Source organism: Petaurus breviceps, unplaced genomic scaffold (genome assembly GCF_028583685.1).
Source record: "Petaurus breviceps papuanus isolate PSGF00001 unplaced genomic scaffold, PetGlider_PUasm1.0 688, whole genome shotgun sequence".
In the NCBI taxonomy this organism is placed as follows: Eukaryota; Metazoa; Chordata; class Mammalia; order Diprotodontia; family Petauridae; genus Petaurus; species Petaurus breviceps.
The window spans coordinates 20,188,640-20,206,708 of record NW_027186457.1 but is presented as its reverse complement, the minus strand read 5'-3'; the positions used below and the strand labels follow the sequence as shown (position 1 = coordinate 20,206,708).

General features: G+C 38.8%; 1 protein-coding gene across 1 annotated transcript in view; it reads right to left on the bottom strand.

Moving 5' to 3' along the window:
- AGTR1 (angiotensin II receptor type 1) overlaps positions 1-17,825 on the bottom strand; it is a 48,174-nt gene extending 30,349 nt beyond the window's left edge. Inside the window, exon 1 of the mRNA XM_069104715.1 lies at positions 17,354-17,825. The gene's annotated coding sequence lies outside the window, so the exon portion shown is untranslated. The remainder of the gene's footprint in view (positions 1-17,353) is intronic.
- Between the last annotated feature and the right edge of the window lie 244 nt (positions 17,826-18,069).

The window sequence follows — 18,069 nt, the reverse complement described above, 5'->3', positions numbered from 1 at the left end:
TAAAGTTAACTAAAACTAATTACATACATCAAATAAAAAATTTCCTCTGTGATGAATCTCTCTATTTAGCTTAAGGGTTCTTTAATATTAGAATAGGCTGTCAAGGAAGGCTGTGGAATTACCTTCCCTAGAGATTTGCAACAATAGAATATTTGAGACTTTAAAGAAAAAAAAAATCCTATGACAAGTTGCTTGGTAATGATATGAAATTGTAATTTTCTGATTTTTACAATAAATAAAAGTTGTTTCCCTTTGCCTCTACCCCTACAATGGAAGAAATGATACAAATTACAAACAGGTTACAGGAAATTTTATGAGAGGGCACCCCCCCCCCGAGCTAAGGAAGGACAGAGATCCTGAGCAGGGCAAGTAAGGAGGGTGTCTCTGAAATGTACAAGTGGGGCGAGTGAAGTCTGGGCTGGAGCTAATAATCTAGTGTGACTACAAGATAAAGCTCATGAAGGAAGCTGGATGAAAGCAAGGCTTCCAAGGTTAGGGAGCACCAGCTTTTGGAGCATTATAAATGCCAACGTAAGAAGTTTGCATTTTATCCTAAAGACCTTGAGAAGTCACTGAGAGTGTCAAAGTGGGGGTCGGATACAGTAAGACCTATGTCTCCAGAAGACTTTTTCCAGATGAGTGGAGGATGGATCAAACACAGGACAGACTTCATCTAGCACTTAGCATAATGCTAGCTTGGCATATAGTGACCATGTAGCAAATTCATCCAGAAAAAGAACTGATAAATAGAAGTCTGTATGGAATGATTTTACATATATTTATATGTATACACACATGTTACACGCATGTTTGTGTCTAATGGTAGCCAGGTAGACATCTCTCAGGTGGGGGAAGGGTAGGGAAGAAAAAAGGAAAAGAAATAAAAAGAAAGAAATGTACATGATAATTTTATATTTAAAAGTAATAGCAAGTTGTATACAACAGATTTGCAGTTTCATATGCAAACATTTTTGTTATACTGTGTTACAGAAATGCTTGTTTCATAAATTAAAAACAAAATAGATTAAAAATTTAAAAAAGTTCTTGTTGATCAATCTGACTTTAGATCACGTGCTTTCCCGGTCTCACCCTTTTTTCCCTGACCAGAGGAGGGGAAGAACGGAACAAGCATTTCTATAGCACCTGCTAAATGGTAGGCATTTTACAAATATTATGTTATTTAGTCCTTATGACAATCAGATGATGTGAAAGCTATTAATAATCCTTATTTTATAGTCGGGGAAACTGAGGAAGACAAAAGTTAAGTGACTTGCCCTGGGCCACAGCTAGTAAATAATTGAGGCTGGATTTGAACTCAGGTCTTCCTGACTCCAAGGGCACTGGTCTATCAACTGGGCTATGCAGCTGGGATAATATCCCTCTTTGCTCCCCATTCCTTGATGCCCCCTGCCTTATTACCTGGAAGATCTTCCTTAAGAACACCTGGAGTAACTTCCTATTCCCCATCCTCTGCCTGAGGGCCAGCTCTGAGAGATGGAGGCATGGCAGCATCAAGAGTTCTGACACAGGAAATGGGTTGATGGCCCTCTCAGTCACTTGGGCAGAGTCATATCGGGCTGTGATGGGAGTGATGATAGTAAGAATGAGATTGGGCTTCCCAGCATGTGGGAAGCTTTAGGCTTCAGAAGGAAGAAAGGGAACAAAAGTACCATGAACGTCACACCTAGATACCGCACCTGGGTCATGGCAGGTGCTCAAATGTTTGCTGAATGAATGAATGAACCCTGGCTTTGTCACTTACTGGTTGACCCTCAACCTCCCTGGACTTCACTTCCGAAGCTGCAGAAAGAAATTGGGGGAAGACAATCTTTTGGTTCCATTATAGGGTTCTATCAACTTCTGCTAAGATGAGGCTCCCAGGACTTGCTGTTCCTCACACACACACACACACACACACACACACACACACACACACACACACACACACACCTCCTGACGCCATGTTTTATCACCGGCTGGTTCCCATTCCTCACCTCATGGCTTCCCTGGCTCCCTTCATGATTTCGTTCACATCATACCTTCTATTGGAGGTGTTTCTCAGTATTTTCCTACCCCCCTACTGAGAGTGTCTTTCTGAAATGACTTTCTAGCTAAATGGTGAAATGAATAGAGCTCTGGGCCTAGAGTAAAGAAGACCTGAGTTCCAATCCAGCCTCATACCCTTTATTTGTTGTGTGACTCCAGGCAAGTCATCTAACCTGTCCCTAGTAGAATCCTCAGTCCCTTAGAGGCAGAGACAAACTGTTTCATTTTTGTCTTTGAATATCTAGTGCTTAGCATATGGCAGACATTAAATACATATTTGTCAAACTTAATTACAGGCCTCGGAAGTGAAGTTTAGTTTTTTTCCAAATTCTGCCTAGGGCTGCCTTATTTACCTTTAAGTGGGCCCAGTCAAATACAAAAACCTTAAATTAAGTTAATTTAGTTCTTTGTGGGGGGCAGCTAGGTGGTGCAGTGGATAGAGCACCAGTTCCGGCATCAGGAAGACTCCTCTGTAAATTTAGCTGGAGAAGGAAATGTCAAACCACTCTAGTATCTTTGCCAAGAAAACCCAAATGGGGTCATGAAGAGTCAGAAATGACTCAACGACCAAGTTCTTTGTGACCTTCCCTCTCCTAATGCTTAGCAACATAGGTCCTGCTTAGAGTGTGAACTTGTGGGATCACTGTGGTGGGAATCCCATTTAGAGTCCAATGAAGTCCAATGAAGCCCTGAGAGAAGACTTTAGCATTTTTTTTTTTCAATTTGTGGGTATGAGCCAAAGGACCAGAAACATGGATTCATTTTTTGCATACCCTGAAGATTAAACATTATCTTCTGTTGTGACATGTGCCAGACCATCCAGCAATTAGTGGGTTCAGAGGGCCAGGATGTTTTTGTAGTCAAACCTTAAAACAAATTTAAAGGGACCACTTGGCTGTTGGCGAGTGAAGCCACTTACAATTCTACAATTCAAAGCTTCCCAAAAGAGAACTTCTTAACTTAGGAGCTGGGAGATCTTCGTAGATTTCTAATCGTTTAAATATGCATAGCAAACATTTACAATCAGTCTCACACACAATCAGATTTGAAATGTCAACAGCAATAATGCTAGCTGATATTTAGAGTTTTAATGGTGCAAAACTTTTTACATGGATTATCTCATTTTGATCATTCTAATAGCTAGATAGAGTAATGAAGAGAGCTCTGGACCTGGAGTAAGGAAAACTTGAGTTCCAATTCAGCCTCAGACCCTTACTAGCTGTGTGACCTTAGGCAAGTCAACTAACTTGTGTCTTCCTTGTCTTTGTATCTGCCATATCCCTCGGTAGCATGTTCAGTTCCTTAAAGGAAGGGAGGGACTGTCTGCTGGTTGCCTTTGAACTCCCAGTGCCTAGCATATGGTAAATGCTTTTAGGTTTACAAAGCACTATACAAAAACTATCTCATCTTATCCTTATGATACCTTACCCTATAAGGTAGGTGCTCTTATTATCTCTCTTTTAAAAATGAAGGAACTGAGGCAAACAGAAGGTAAGTGACTTGTGTTTGAGGCCAGAATTGAACTGGTCTCCCTGACTCTGGGTCCAGAGCACTATGCATTATGGCTGTTTCATTTGAAACTCACAACAGCCGTGAGAAGAAGGTACTCCAGGTACCACTTAGGAGGAAATTGGGGTTGAGAAAAGTTATTATGTTGGGTCATTCTGCTAGTAAGTGTCTGAGGTGGGATTCAGATAATTCAGATATAGGTGCTGTTGACTCCAAATCTATCAATCTATCTACCCATTAGGGCATAGCTATGTCAAGCTTAGTGGCCTGGTTAAAGCACTTTTATTACGTTTATTGGTTATTTAGAATGGAATATTATACTATCCCATAATATTATTTTGGAATTTAGAATGTTGATAGAACAACAATAAACATGTTTTCCCATTAGGTGAATTTGGTAGAATTTGCTCTGCACTACCATCTATATACAGGATACTGCAAGTCAAGTACAAAAATGCCCATCATTCTAAAATCTTTTTTTCTATGCCTAGTTGCACTTAGACACTGAAAAAGTTGCAGAGTGAGCCATTAGAGAAGGGTTCCAAAACCTGGAAAAAGAAGAATTCACACACATCACTCTCCACCCCCCACTCCCCAGCTAATTATTGAGATATTTCAAACACTTAATGCTTCAGTGACTCAGAGATAAATTTATTTTTAATTTCTTGTCTTGCATAACACACAGCCATTAGTCCAGGAGCCAAATGTAATTGAACCACTAGGTATGAGTGACTGAAAAGTAATTGAGGTTGACATTCTATTAATGGGATCATATTGGTGTAAATATGGTGACCAAGAACGTCAACAATTGGCACACACACACGCACAAAAAGGAATTTTGCTAGTTAAAAATAGCTGATGATTAAATTAAACTACTATTATCGACAGTAGTAGAGACAATAATGGGGACTGTTTCTCCATTGCATTATAAAGGGAAAATAGAGTCCTGAACAAAATAATACAAATGTATTTGAAAATCTTTTAAAAGTAGAAATCTAAGATCACAGGATTCAGAAATTTAAGGGCCTCTAGAGATCACCTAGGCAAAATTCATTTTACAAAGGAGGAAACCAAAGACTGGAGAGTTGGAGTGACTTGCTTGAAGTCTCAGAGCTAAAAAGCTGCAAGAATGGCCTTCAAATCCAGGTCCCCTGATTCTAAATCCACCGTTGCTTTCATGATACTAAGCAATACATCAGTCAAGTCAATAGGAGTTGTAAGGAAGCTATCCCTATATCTAATTAAATGATAAAAGCAGAAAGCATTTTCCAAACTTTAAAGCATCATATAAATTCAAACTATTATCTAGCTATAATAATATATTCATGTTATCTATATTTATAGTTTGAAAAAAGTGAGTAGTGAAACAAATGAGCAATTCCTTAAAATTCTGCTAAATTCTTCCTTGTTTTACCTGTCAGCAATGTTGAAAAATGTGCCATAAAAGACAGATCAACAGAGGTAAATCTCTGTCCTTTCCCTTTCAGTTTTCTACAAGCCTGAATAGAACAGCACATATTTAAGGGCTTGAAGGGAACTCAAAGGTCATCTGCTCCAACCCTCTTGTTTATAGATAAGGAAACAAAGACCCAGATGGATAGAATGATTTCATTAAGGTCACATGTAGTACTTTTATTGATCATTTTGAGAACAAGAAGCTTAAACTTCAAAAGCAAAAAACAAAAACATCTACCAAAAACCAAATATTAATTTATATTTTAATATTCATACAATAGTAGAGGAAAAGTCACAAACTGGAGATTTGCTGTTGTTCAGTTGATCCATGACCCAATTTGAGGTTTTCTTGGCAAAGGTACTGGAGTGGTTTGCCATTTGCCTCTCCAGCTCATTTTACAGATGAGAAAATTGAGGTCAACAGTGGGAAATAGCATGCCAGGGTCACATGGATAGTAAGTGATCTGAGGCCAGATTTGAACTCATGAAGATGAGTCTTCTTGACTTTTAAGTCCAGCACTCTATGCACTATGGTGCCACCTAGCTGTCTCAATACCTAAGAAGAATGTAACAGGCAAGAAACAGCTCCAGAGTCAGGAAAACTTGGGTTCAGATTCTGCCTCTGGCACATATCAAGGGGCTTAATCTCTCAATATTTTGAACTACATCAGTGGAAGGAATTTTCTTTCTTTATTTTCTTTTTGGAGAGCAGTTGGGGTTGAGTGACTTGCCCAAGGTCACACAACTAGTTTTTGTATTAAGTGTCTGAGGCCAAATTTGAAGTCAGGTACTACAGACTTTAGGGCCAGTGCTCTTTTCACACGCCACCTAGCTGCCCCTAAGTGGAGGGAATTTTCATGTCAAAAGTTCCTCACACCAATGAAATCTGGAATTTTAATCCTTCCTTTTCTTCCCTTTCCCCTTTCTCGTAAAGGGAGTAGAGTAGACTATATGGAGAAGAACAAAAAAAGGAAACAAGATGTGCCAAATAGGCTAGGTTTCTGTTAAGAAATCCATGAAAAATGTACCTTAAACTAAAAGCAAATATTCATGCCCCTTCCCCACCCTCTAAAAACCAAGGAGATATATAAAAATGTAATCTGTACGACTAGGGAGAACATTTCATCTGCTCTGTTAAATATACTGGCAGGAAATTCCTCATTTGCTCTAAATGGTTTTATTTAAATGTTCTTTGGCTTTGTGAGCTAAACTCTTCGAATTGCATCACGTTGGATTAAATCAACAGCACTGTGGCAAACAGCTGGGGCTCAGAGTCCTACAGTGGTCAACAAGCATAGCAACAATTTTGGATGACCTTCCAAGTCAACTTCCAGGTTGTTTCATAAGTAAGGTTAGTTCTAAAAATGCCCCAGGATTCAAAGCTGGATTATCTATCAAAAATCCAGGTATACTGAATTTTCCAAGCTGGTTAAAAATGTTTTTATTACCCTGGAGGAAAAAGCATCCTAACTAATTCTGGTATTTAGTTCAATGTTTTGAAGTTTGCTGTAGGCAGAATGTTGAGTATGAAGGTCAAAAGGTCCAAGGTTCTTGCCATTTGCCTAGTACAAACTCCTTGAAGACAAGAATTGGGTTTCATTTTATCTTTATGTACCCAGTGCTTGGCAAATAGTAACAAATATTTGTTGTACCATCTTATTTCTATTTGTTATTTGTAGTAATAAATGCTTGTTGCCTCAACCTATTTCTGTTTCTTGCCTGTAGGTATTAATGCTTGTGGAATTGGACTGGCAGTGCCTAAAGAATATGGTGGAACAATTGACCATGAACATATTCTGTTTCCAAAGACAAAACCCTTTGTCAACTATCTAGTTATTTTTTTCCTCCACTGTCCAGATACTTACTTTTTAAACACTGAGTTCTTTTATCTATCAACAGATCATTGCCTTGAGTTATTAAATTATCATTTATTAAGACTGTTATGCCAGGCACTGTGCAATACCTTGGGGGTACAAAAGACAAAAATTGACATAGGCTTCTCTCAAGGAGATTACATTCAACTGTAGGACATGATATGAATATAGAAGAGTAATATTAAAAATAAATACAAAAACAATACTGTCTGACTTTGTACAACTTATTTCTCTAGTAATCTTCAACAATAACAATCTATCCTTCACAATCCTGAGGGACCACAGACTTTCCAAAGGGTTTGAAAATCCATAAATAAGCAAACATATCTGATATAGATTAAATAATGTTACATAATGCATTTCTATTTTTTCAAATGTTATATATGTGCTTCTATGGTGAATAAAAATAAAAAAAATTGAAAAGCACCATAAAATTCACAATCTTTTTTTTGGTTGTATATCTTCTCAACCATTAGACAATAATAGTGTAACTGCTCTCAAGCTTGGAGTTGGACGATTTGCTTATTCTAAAGAAGATTAGGAAAATAATATACACAAGGACCACAGCAACGTAAATGGAAACAACAGAAGAATTCCCAAAATGAATGCTGTGTAATTAAAATGACCACCCATCACTGATGAAAAGATGAGAAAAAAATGTGTGTCTCCCTCTCTTCTTTGCAAAGGTAAAGGATAGTGGGCATGAAACATTGCATATCCTATCAGACTCAGTTGGTGTATTGGTGGGTTTGGATGAACTATTTCCCCTTTTCATGATTCTTATTGTTATTACCATTATTATTTTCTTTTAAGTTGCACAGAAGGTGCTGATTCAGTGGTGGAGGGAATCTTCTCACTTGAGAATGTTAATATCCCAATGAAATCACTGTTCCAGTCTAATACCTCTCCGCTTCACTATGGCTTGCTGGATAGGGAAGGAAGAAGGCATATGTAAAAACAAACAAATTAATTAAAGCAGAACTTAAAAATGCTTTAAAGAGTTGGGAACCATTTCCTTAGAATGAGATAATTTTTTTTGATTGGCTAAAGAGACCTGGCTTTCCTTACATGTTATGGATAAAATCTTCAACTTACATGGGAAAAATACTATGAGAGCTGTACTATATCTGGCATAAATAATATAGTATAGTTTAAAAACATGAATCTTGTTCAGCCACAATTACTATAAATCAAAGAATAAAGTAGCACATTAACATTTAATTTTCTAATATAATGTTCCTCAGACTGTTTGATAAGAGTTCTGGATAGAGTTCTCTGCTATTCTGAAAAAGAGTTCTGTGAGAAAATTTCACAGAGAACATTTCATGTGCTTTCAAATCTATAAAGTATGACTTTTTTAGGCTGACCCTGTGATTTTATTAGTGTATGGACTTCCAATGTGGGAACTCTCTTAACTGATGTAGATAGACCACTACCTTATAATTTAGAATCTAAGAGGGTTGTCTTCAGGGGAGTGGCAGGAAGAAAGTTTAGATTTCTTGTCCAAGATCAATGGAAGGCTGTGACAGCTAGAGGCAGAATTTGAAGCCGTACCTACCAGATCTATTATGGTAAACGGCTTCTACGTTGTATGATTCTGGAAGAAAAATGATTGCTTAATCTAACTTCCAATACATTAACTCTCCCCTGCACCATTATTGTCCAATGATTCCTCCTAGTCCAGAAGAGGAAGAATAGCTAGAAAGGGAAAAGCATGTAAAGGGATTCCTGTATATTTGCCATTAATGACCCTATGTCCTTTGGTCCACTTAGGAAATAGAATGGATTCTGAATAAGGCACAAGCTCAGTCTTGCAGCTTTAGATTTTTACTAAAGCCTGACGTCAAATATCTTTGCCCTCCCTCACAACCAACTCTGTCTTCCAATTCCTTAGTGGATGTCAGTTATCATAGGTAGAATGTCACAGGTTAATTGGCTGTAAAATTTCCATTAACCACATGTAGCATCTGCTACATTTTTGCTACCAAAACATTATTTTCCACCAAGCCATTTTAGGATTTTAGATATAAAGTTGGAAGAGACCTCAGAGGCCATCAAATCCAACCCCGCATCTCATGAATGAGGATAATGAGACCCAGAAATAATTAAATAAATTGCCAAAGGTCTCATGGAAAACAAGTAGAACGATAATTCATATCCAAGTCCTCTGATTCCAGGACATGCTCAAACTCTGCTACTACCTGAATATATACTTCCATGGAATGCCTATAGCCCCATTATTATTTAAAAATAAATGAGGCAATTGCCTAAATGATTATAGATCAACTATGTTTGCAGCATATACGGAATTTCATTATAGCATCATTTGTTAGGGGACAAAATTCATCAAAAAAATGTGTCTGATTTGAACCTTTCTCCAGTGATTTATTTATTCAAGACCCAAAGAACTTTATGATGCATCAACTTCACTTAGAAGGTAGCTCTGCTGCTTAACCCTGCAGGAAGTTACAGTGGAATGACCTCTCTAAAACTCTAGGAAGAACAAGACTAACCTGTGGCATGTTGAGTATCACAAACTGCATTCAGACAGGACCCGGGGCCATTAGTAATGATTTCAGAGTAGGATGGGTATACACCACTCTTTCCTATCTATTTCATTGCCCAAGTAGGCTAAAAGGCACCGAGTAACAAGTCGTTCTTATACAGGAGTCACTTAACATGCTTTTCCATCCTTAGATAATCGCCACACAGCTTAGTGTCACTACTTTGGGGTTGGGGAGACATCACCAGATTAAGTACCCTGTAGCTAAAGATATAATTGGAATGGAAAGGGTTTGGACATGAGTGAAAGGTGACTTAACAGAACATTCTAATTTTGGTACCTCATCGATCTGAAAGCATCAGTGACAAATGACAAGACATTAAAGTTAGAAAAAGCGTCATGATAAAATGGGTAATTTGATAACAGCTGGAGTATATAGAGGTTTGCAAAGTTGTGCATATCCATTATCTTATTTGAGCCTCAGCACAACCTGGTGAGGTAGGTGCTATAATTGGCTCTGTTTTTACAGATGGAGCAACCAAGGATAAGAGAGATTAGTTGACTTTCCTCCCTTCCTTCCTCCCAGGTCCCAATTGTAAAACACTTAGCAGAGTGCCTGGCACATAGTGATTTGTGTAAGTGTTAGCTGTTATTATACTATACTGCCTCTCATAACAGGGCCGAGTAAAGAGAGCAGATTTGAGATCTGGAATCCATCCTCTGAAGTCCTGGCAGAGTTGGTCACTCTGCTTTAGTCCTTGTTAGCCATGGGAGCCACTCTCAAGGTTCTTGTGTAATTGGCCCTCTTTTTTCTCCTCAAACATAGGACATGCTGTCTTCTGTCTCTGCCTTTGTCCTGCTGTCTCTGCCTTTGTCCTGCTGTCTCAAGTGCCTAGCATGCAGTCTCGCCTTACCTCAGCCTTCCAGAATCTCTCTCCCTTCTAATATGAGGTTTAAGCACCATCTTCTGAATAAAATTTTTTCCTGATTCTTGCTAACTACTAGTGCCCTCCCTTCTAAATTAACTCATATTTAACTACTGTGTATGTGTATACAAACAAATTTGTATTTATTCATTTTGTATTTATGAAGTCTGTATTTACTATGCAAATTTTTTATGTAAATACTACATAAATTTACTACTAGATATTTACTATGTACTTGTACTCTCCCCATCTCCAGAAATTAGAATTACCCTTGAGGGCAAGATTCACTTCATGTATCTTTAGTGCATAGTACGTGGTACACAGGAAGAGCCTAATAAATGCTTGTTGATTGACTGTTATATGTCTACAGTTTAAATTCCTTCATCATGAACTCTAAGAACCCACCCCTCCCACACCTCCTTCTTCCATAATTTTCATTACCTATGACTGATTTGTAGGGGCTGGGCTTCATTCTGTTCTGAACTTACAGAGTAAAATTTGGTCCTTCAAAACAGCTCCAGCTTATCCATCTAAGGATTTGGATCAAAGCAGAAAACATGAGTGACCAGATGAGAGGTCACATTTGATTTCTCCTGAGTGTTCCTCTTTTTTTTTTCCTAAGTCTATCCTGGTTAGCCTTAGAGACTCAGGAATATTTCTGCCTCTTGAGTTCATGTAGGTCTTGAAACTCCCCCTTTGCCCCCACAAAAAAAGTCTGCTCTGCACAAAGGGGTGAATCCAAGACTCCTTGGATCTGATTGTGTCAGAGTGAGGGCCCCGAACTTAGAGGAAAATCCTTTAGGATGATAACATAGGAACTTCAGAAGTTTCCATACCTGGAAAATTTCTCTTCCTGTGGCCAACTTGAGGATGGACCTTTTTTGAATTTAGTCTGTTTCCCACCCTATACCAATGCACCCTGTAAAAATCACAATAAATTTTATATATGGGACCATGTCTTTATGGGGAGATATAAATAGCTAAGTGACTGGGCATTCCTTGAATGGGGGCCACCATTAATTTAGAGAGCTGACTAGTAAGAAGTTGTTTCTAATTTAAAAAAAAAAATAGATTGTATACAGAGAAGATACCAGTAAAGAAACTAGATGTGTAAGTAAGAAACTAGATATATGCATTCATATATGTATACATATACATATATGAAATATAAGTTAAATTCATACATATCTATATGTATGTATACTTATATACATGAGAGGATAGGGAGTTAAAAACTCTTATTGAATAAAAGTTATGGAAAATAGTAACAGATACTAAATAGATGTACATAAAAGCTTATATTCTGTTTTGCCAACTCTATTTTAAACCCCTTGAAGAGCCATATCTTTTGGATTTTTGTGTCCACAATGCTTAGAACCACACCCAGCATTCAGCTGGAGTTAAATGACAACTCGTAGACCATGATGGATGTATTTACTTCATTTGTAGATTTTTATATTATCTGACAGAATAGGAAGAAGTATAATGAGGTTATTAAAAAAGGATTTAAAACAAAGGATTAAGTATCCAAAGAAAAGTTCTAAAAAACAGTTTTAACAATCACTGTAAATCCTATATGAGAGAACTATCTGGACATTGCTTATGCCTTGCTTTTCGATTCATCACTCAAGTGGCTAAACCTCTCCTTCATTCATTGACTGAATTTTGGGCAAAAAACATTACATATACAAGTTCTACAAAAAAAACCTTTAAATGTAGTGCAGGAAACAAGTACAAAGCATTGTTTCCAGAGGTAAGTAGCCTTTGGAAAGCCCAAGTAGTTAGTTTGCTATAGAAATGTAGATTCAAGTGAATTTTCTAAGACCCAACTCTAAAACACTATGATGACCTGAGCTCCAGTTTCGATATTAGGTTACTTTACAGTTGTGATCAAGGCTTTGAACTTAGTGTTGAGACCTATAGCCAGTGAGGAAAGGAACAAATGCCTGGGTCTCACATATCTTCCATAGTGTCAAGTTATAGGAAGCCAACAAAACAACTCATAAAAACCTGTTTACTTTTCCAGAAAATGTTACTAGCAAAAGACCAGTAAGTTACATACATTTATACCTTTTAAAAATTCAGTTTTTTTCTCTTCTCTGTTATGGAGCAAAACAGTCTGGTGAAGCCCATGGACCCCTTCTCAGAATAAAGTGTTTAAATAGTCGAAGAAAATGCTAACTTTCAGTTAGATGGTAGTGAAAATCAAGATGTAACTTTTCCCTATTCAAGGTCATGGATCCTCTGAAATCTAAGAGTCCATGGATGCCAGGTTAAGCACCTTTGACTTAAACAATTTAAATAGACTCAAGACCCTGTAGTATTAAACAAAAAAAAAGACTGCTTTGAGACAGGAGTTCTTAACTTTTTTCAATGTCATGGTTTCCTTTGACAATCTTGTGAAATCTCTGGACCATTTCTCAGAATAATGTTTTTAAATGTACAAAGTAAAATTCATAGACTTACAAAGGGGATCATTCTAGCACTGATAATATGATTTTCAGGCATAAACTCATAATAGAAGGAAATGCTAAATTTCAATACTAACTTTTAATTAGGGTCACTGAAATAAAGATGTAATTTTTTCCTATATCAGTTCATAGTCCCCCTAAAATCTATACCCTTACCCTTTTTGAGGACCCCAGGTTAAGAATCCTTATTTTGAGAGAGTCCCTGGAGGTAATTAGCAATGGGTATAATGGGCAGGCACAGGGAAAAGGGATAGGTATCCATATAACTATGTACCTTGTGGGTAGGAGCTAATTTCTGGTAATGAAACAATAAGCACTTTAATACAGAAATGATCTCAGAACAATCGAGATATGCCTTATGCCTCACTATCTGTATCACTGGGAAAAACAGGTTTGAAAGCAAATTATAGCCATCTCTCAGTTTTCCACTTCAGAAAGGTTTGAAAAAAAACTATCTGGAAATTTTTATTGATATCATTCATCTTAATTAAGTGTTTCAGATTCCTCCTTCATCAAATATTTTATGTCACCAATTTATTAGGTTCAAATTTCCTTTCTTTTCTTATTCCTTCTTGTTCTCTTCTCTTCTCTTCTCTTCCCACCCTCAATCTCCTGTCTGATGGATGGATATAGTTGTGAAGAATAGAAGAGATATTATATATTGGGCTTCAAGGGCTAAGGAAACATTTTTCTTCCTATTTGGAAGTGAAATGCCAAGAATCATGTAGCATTGAGGAAAGAGGGTCCAGAAACTTGGAAAATCCACAAGCAATTGAACCAGTCAAAACTTTTTTTTAAGAGACTCTTTTCGCAGTATAAAATCTTGGAACTGAGATTCAGAAAGCTGGGACAAGAAATCTGTAGCATGAAGCTCTAGGGACAGGCAATGACAGAAATAAGTTTTCAGTTTTCCAGAGAAACAAGTTTTCAATTTTCAGCAGCAACATTTGTCAAGGTGGAAGACATGGCATTATACGACCAGATAGAACCAGAAATACAAGGTACTGATGATTTGGATAGGGAAAATAAAGGTGGATTGGAGTCCCAGGAAATTTTTTTAAAAAAGAGGTAGATCTATGAACCAGAGCTTAGAATGCTGAAGTTTCAAGTTTATCAGATAACTTGAGGCAATGACTCTGCATGAAACACTTAGTCCTTTTTAAGCAAGTTAAAAGTTACAAGCAGGGGAGGGGGTTGAGATTGATTAAAGGGATAGGTGTGGAGAAGTATTTAGATCAAGATTTCCTCCCCCCTTTTTTGTATCATAGACCCCTTGGGCAGTATGGTGAAGCCCACTGACTCTTTTTCAGAATAATGCTTTTTAAGTAACTAAAAGAAATGTGGAATTTCAGTTAGAGATTATTGAAAATAAATATATAATTGTATTCCCATCCAAGTTCATTGACCTTCTGAAATCTTTCCATAAGACTGCAAGTTAAAAATGTCTTAGCTAGATAGCCAAATCCAGAAAATGTCTTAATGGTCAAGGAGAATTCAAGGAAGACTCCTAGTAGCGAATACAGTTACATGAGATAGGCAGATATAGATGGGTTGAGAGGTGGAATAGTATTGTTCAAGGAGTCCTTTACCCCTTGGCTTTCAGTAAACCCCCATTTGGGATGAAATAAAATAAATTCTAGGAGGTTCAATATGAAAGGAAAAGTATTGAAAAATATAGGCACGTAAGATATAAAATAAATCAATTAATTTCTGATGGTCCCTCCTCCCCCCCCAAAAAAAAAAGTGCTTCTCATATCCATTTAGAACATGTATATCCCAGGTTGGGAAATTCTGGCATAATGGATTGGGTATTAGATTCTGAATCAGAAAAAACTGTGTTCAAATTCTGCTTTAAATAGTTACTAACTGTGTGACATTGGAGAAGTCACTCTACCTACCTCTCTGTCCCTAGGTTTTCTCACCTATAAAATAGGAGGTTGGATTCAGTTGGTCCTCACATGTTCTAGCATCTCAGATCCTTTGATCAGTGGTTATAACCTGCATCATTGGAGGCCATATCCACATTTTATCTTTTAAACGAGGTTGACTTAGGGTGAGGTTCTGACTTAGGACCTGGGGATATAACGACCAATGTGGAAATAACAAAAGAAGACATCTAGAAGATGAAACATCTACAGAGTTTCAACAGGCTCATAGAGGCAAAGGGAGAAACCAGTTAGTATGTTGGAATGGGAGAAACTTCTTGTCTCATTTCTTTTGTCAATATCCTGCCCAAAATCACTTTAAAAAGAAAATGCAGCCAAGCCCCAGCTACAGTCCCAAAGGACAACAATACTGAAAAATTTCATTACCAAAAAACCCAACAAAAAACTTCCAACACAAGCCACTCCTACATGGGAAAAATACATATACCTAGTGTTGAAGTTGTGTGTGACAATTTCTAATCATTGCATTTAAGGTAAGTTTGCAAGTCATTAGTGAAAAAAAAAATCTCCTTGGTGTGAGACATGATAAGCATGGATTTCAATGGAGCTGGGGAATACTAGCAAGGTATATATGGTGTCTGTATAGCAAAGGCATCTAGAGAACTGATTTTTCCTGATAGGATTCAGAGAAATGTGGGTCTAGAGATTCCCAGGAAGAGCCAACTGACTGCACAGACCTTGAAACTTTTTTAGTTATGTAGCTGAGAGTAATTTGGAGGGCAAATTAACAGAGGCTGCTGATTTCTCTAAAGGAAGAGATAAAGCTTGTTGCCAGGAAGTTGGGGAAAGGACAAAAGAAGGGAGTAAACTTATATTAGCACCTACTACGTGCTGGTACTATGCTAAGTGCTTTTTAAAAAAAATCTCATTTAAGACTCACAACAACCTTGGGAGTTAGGTGCATTTACTATCTCCACTTTACACATGAGGAAACGGAGGTATATGGAGGCTGAGCGGTTTCCCCAGGGTGGGATAGCTAGGAAGCATCCAAGACTGGATTTAAACTCAGGTGATCCCAACTCTAGGGTCAGAGTTGTATCTATTCTACCACCAGCTTCTGAAAGTAGAGAATATTCCTGAAGGAAAACAGTAGAAGAGTGTGTGGGTGAGTCTACTGGTGAGGAACCCTAGACAGGTAAGAAATATAGCCCAAGTAAGGTGGATGAGGCCCTGGAAATGTGGGGGAAAGAAAGGAAACTTGAGCCCCCTTTCCTTGTAAGGACCATAGATTTGGAGCCAAATGGGACCTCAGAGGCTCTCTAAACTCACTTTATTTTATTTTTTTTTGAAAATACAGCCAAAAGAGGGAAAAATACTTATCCAGGGTCACAAAGGCAGATTTTTTCTGCCTTCATATCCATCATTTTTTATGCTGCACCACCGGTTTCAATAAATAAATGGAAGAAATTAAACTTTAGTGTACAGGCTAACAAACTCCCAGCTCTGGTGGGTGTTAAAATCTAGCCAAGGTGTATATGTTGGAGAACTTGGAGAGTTGGTGACTTGGGCAGAGAAGAGCAAAGTGCTACCATATTAAGCCTGGGCAGCTGACCACTTTTTGCTAATAGCCTTTAGTTGGGCATGGTAGAGGTAATCTTTACTATTGGGTAGAGCAAGGCAAGAACATCTCTTGAATTTAGGAGTTGCTGTGGGATATTGTCAATCAGGTGGTCACTTTAAGTATGGCCCCTGAGATCCATCTGGATTGTCCAGCTCAGAAAGAGAGCATGTCAAAGGTCCCAGGCTTATCAGTAGTGAGATATGGCCTGTAAGAGTATGGTTAAGAGAGATGGGGAGACCCAGTCTTAGGAAACAAACAAACAATAAATATATGCCTTAGGTATGTTAATGGCCTGACTGTAAATTGAGAAAATAAAAGACCATTCCAAGGATGGCAAAGTGCAGTCCAGGTAAGAATTATACAAATTATGGATTTATAGGACAGTGCATGGTACACCATAGGTGTTTAATAAATGCATGTTGATTGATTATAACTCCAGCTCTCAGTGAGAAAGAGAATACATCTTTCACGTGGAGCTTGGTGAAATATTTACATGTTAAAAGTTAGGAACTTGTGGAGGTGAGGAGGGACTTTGATCTAAGTCTCCCTGTAGGGCAAAGGTTCTTAATCGTTTTTGGTCATCTAGTGAAGGCTATGTATGGACTTCTCAGAATAGGGTTTTAAAATAATTAAAGGAAATGCTAAAATTTAGATTGAGGTTTAGTGACAATAAAGATGTATTTTTCCCCCATATCCAAGTTCATGGTCCCCCTGAAATCTCCAAATCTGTCCAGGTTAAGAAGCCTTCTTTGAGGTAACATAACACGACCAGACTGTTATTTCAAAGCGAAAAATGAAGGGCTCAGAGAGTGAGGTTAGACAAGAGGAATTAGCTGAGGGGCGGGGGTGGTGGGAAAAACAGCTTCCACCCTCACGCCCAATTTCTGCCACATTTTTGGTCTTTTCCTTTTAGAGAATGATGACATAGTTGATTTTTTTTTTTTTTTAAAGCAACTTTGTTTCTACAACGCAGAGTAAGTTTGGTTTCCCTCTCCTTTAGGGAAAATGAGTGTAATGAGAAACAATTCAAGGACAAACGATCCCACCCCACACCTTCCTTACCTGGCTCTGAGGCAGGGGACCAAGCGGGAGCCTTGGCAATGCCCCTGCTGAGGGCTGGGCTGCACTCCCTGCCCGGGGCGCCCGGGCTTGTCAGTCACCAGCGCCGGTGCAGAAGGAGCCTGGCAAAGTAACTCTGGGGAACCGAAGGGACAAACTCCAGGGCTCCTGGGGTCCCGCGCCGCGGTGGCAGCGGAGGCTCGGGCTGCTGAGCTGGCAGCGACGGTTGTGCAATGAGCAGCAGGGATTCTGGGCTCGCCCCCTCACATGGGCTTCGGGCAGAGAAGTCTGCTCCTCTCCATCGATCATTGCCCGGGACCGACCCGGGTCAGGGGTGACTCCGCTCTCCTCTGTTTCGCGCTGCCCAGTCCAGCCCAGCGCTGCCGCGCCTGATCCAGAAGTACTTCTGGGCAGGGGCTGTCAAGGCGGCCACCGCTGCATCGCTTTATATAGAGGGGCGTAGCTGCGGAGAGCTGCCGGCTTCCCAGGGGCGCGGCTCGGGTTTGCATTAGGATTATTGCCTCCTCCCCTCCTCCTCCCCACCTCCTCCGGGAGTCCCTCCAGGACGGTCCCAGAAGGCAACCGCAGCCCCAGACGCCTCGTTAATCAGCCACTTCATCTAATCACATCCGCCAACCTGGAGGGGGTCATCAAAAGGGGGCTGCTGGGGCTGTCTATGGTACACTGTGTCTCTGTTCCCTCCCAATGTCTAGTTGAAA